Source organism: Podarcis vaucheri, assembly GCF_965113315.1.
Source record: "Podarcis vaucheri genome assembly, chromosome: 6".
NCBI lineage: Eukaryota > Metazoa > Chordata > Lepidosauria > Squamata > Lacertidae > Podarcis > Podarcis vaucheri.
Genome location: NC_138764.1, coordinates 44,796,944 through 44,799,012, shown reverse-complemented (window position 1 = coordinate 44,799,012; position 2,069 = coordinate 44,796,944). Strand labels below are relative to the sequence as shown.

The following is a 2,069-nucleotide window of genomic DNA, read 5'->3' as shown; positions in this document are numbered from 1 at the left end:
TCAATATCTCTAGAAACTGTATGTGGAACAAGGAAAGTTGTGTGTGTTTAAGTGTCTGAGCCAGTAAAAAAGCACAGACATTTTAAGACAAATGAGACTACCTCAGTTTTTCTATTTCTAAAAGTTTATAACTTCTTTTAATAAAAGCCAGTAGTATGTATGTATGTATGTATTTGTTGTTGAATCTGCCATGCGATCAGCAAACATTATTACAGTGGTACCTCGAGTTAAGAACTTAATTCGTTCTGGAGGTCCGTTCTTAACCTGAAACTGTTCTTAACCTGAAGCACCACTTTAGCTAATGGGGCCTCCCGCTGCTGCCGTGTCGCCGGAGCACGATTTCTGTTTTCATCCTGAAGCAAAGTTCTTAACCCAAGGTACTATTTCTGGGGTAGCAGAGTTTGTAACCTGAAGCGTCTGTAACCCAAAGTAAAGGTAAAGGTAAAGGTACCCCTGCCCGAACGGGCCAGTCTTGACAGACTGTGGGGTTTGTGCGCCCATCTCACATTTATTGGCCGGGGGCCAGCGCTGTCCGGGGACACTTCCGGGTCACGTGGCCAGCGTGACATCGCTGCTCTGGCGAGCCAGAGCCGCACACGGAACGCCGTTTACCTTCCCGCTGGTAAGCGGTACCTATTTATCTACTTGCACCCGGGGGTGCTTTCGAACTGCTAGGTGGGCAGGCGCTGGGACCGAACAGCGGGAGCGCACCCCGCCGCGGGGATTCGAACCGCCGACCTTTCGATCGGCAAGCCCTAGGCGTTGAGGCTTTAGCCCACAGCGCCACCCGCGTCCCTGTAACCCAAAGTACCACTGTATTATTTTTGGTTAAAAGATGTGCACTCCGTTAGCATCTTCCATAGGAATGCAATTTTTTAAAGAATGTCAGCTAATTGAAGCGTACAGTATATCCCACCTGCCAGATTGGACTGACAAAAGCTTATTATAATATAAAATATCTACCAGTACAGTAATATCACCTAATTTGGGGTGGAACACAGCTGCTGCTTGACACTCCCATGTCAGTCAGCAGCAGTTAATGGCACCATGTGAAGGAAGAACTCATATGCTTAATGGATCTTTCAGCAGGCATTTCAAGAAGCATTAAGCAAGGAGAATTGCGGTGGTGAATTTTGGTTGGTTAATCAGTGTGGAGAGACCCCATCCTGCTGTTACAGAAGTGCCCCATGACCTTTAACAGCCTGTGTTATCCTGCATCAGTGTTCATCTCATAGAAATATCAAAAGGCAATGTTGCTGGTCATATAAAACACGTCAGAAAATCTGTTGGGAAGATGGTGAGTGTTTTGAAAGGAATATTTATAGAATGTGACCCAGCCATGAAGCAGTTTCTGCTGTACTTAGATGAGTCAAATACCCTAAGGGAGAAGTTCAGCATACAAGACTTTGTGTTAGCTGAGATGGTTTACTTCCTGCAGGAGAGAATGGGAGAGTTAATGGACCAGACCTCTTTCCCTATTACACAAAAATAGGAAATGAGACTGAAATTGTCTGTGTCAACCTGCAATCAATAATGTCTAAAAAAGAAAATCAAGTATTTTGAATCTGCCTTTCATAAACCTCTGATCCATCAAGACAAACAAAATCTAGCAGCTATCTATGGTGGCTCACTAGGATGCAGTTAACCCGTTTTTTCAGTTCCAGGAAAAACAGGAGTTATCAAAAGGTACAGTATTTTTATTTTGTTATATACTGGTACCTCAGGTTAAGAACTTAATTTGTTCTGGAGGTCCGTTCTTAACCTGAAACTGTTCTTAGCCTGAGGTACCACTTGAGTTATGGGGCCTCCCGCCACTGCGCGATTTCTGTTCTCATCCTGAAGTAAAGTTCTTAACCCGAGGTACTATTTCTGGGTTAGCAGAGTCTGTAACGTAAAGCGTCTGTATAACCTGAAGCATCTATAACCTGAAGCGTCTGTAACCCAAGGTACCACTGTATTTGTTTAGTGATTTCTCTCCCACTCATGTAGTGCCAACATAGGCGCCGACTCCATGGGGCCTCAGGGGGCCCGAGCCCCCTCAAAAATTCGTTTGGGGGGCTCTGCCCCCC

At 45.2% G+C, this 2,069-nt stretch overlaps 1 pseudogene across 1 annotated transcript; it reads left to right on the top strand.

Moving 5' to 3' along the window:
- The first annotated feature begins 1,108 nt into the window (after positions 1 to 1,108).
- Positions 1,109 to 1,539, top strand: LOC309534683 (general transcription factor IIH subunit 5 pseudogene; annotated as a pseudogene). Its single transcript has one exon. The product of its transcript is annotated as a general transcription factor IIH subunit 5 pseudogene (transcript).
- The last annotated feature ends 530 nt before the right edge of the window (positions 1,540 to 2,069 follow it).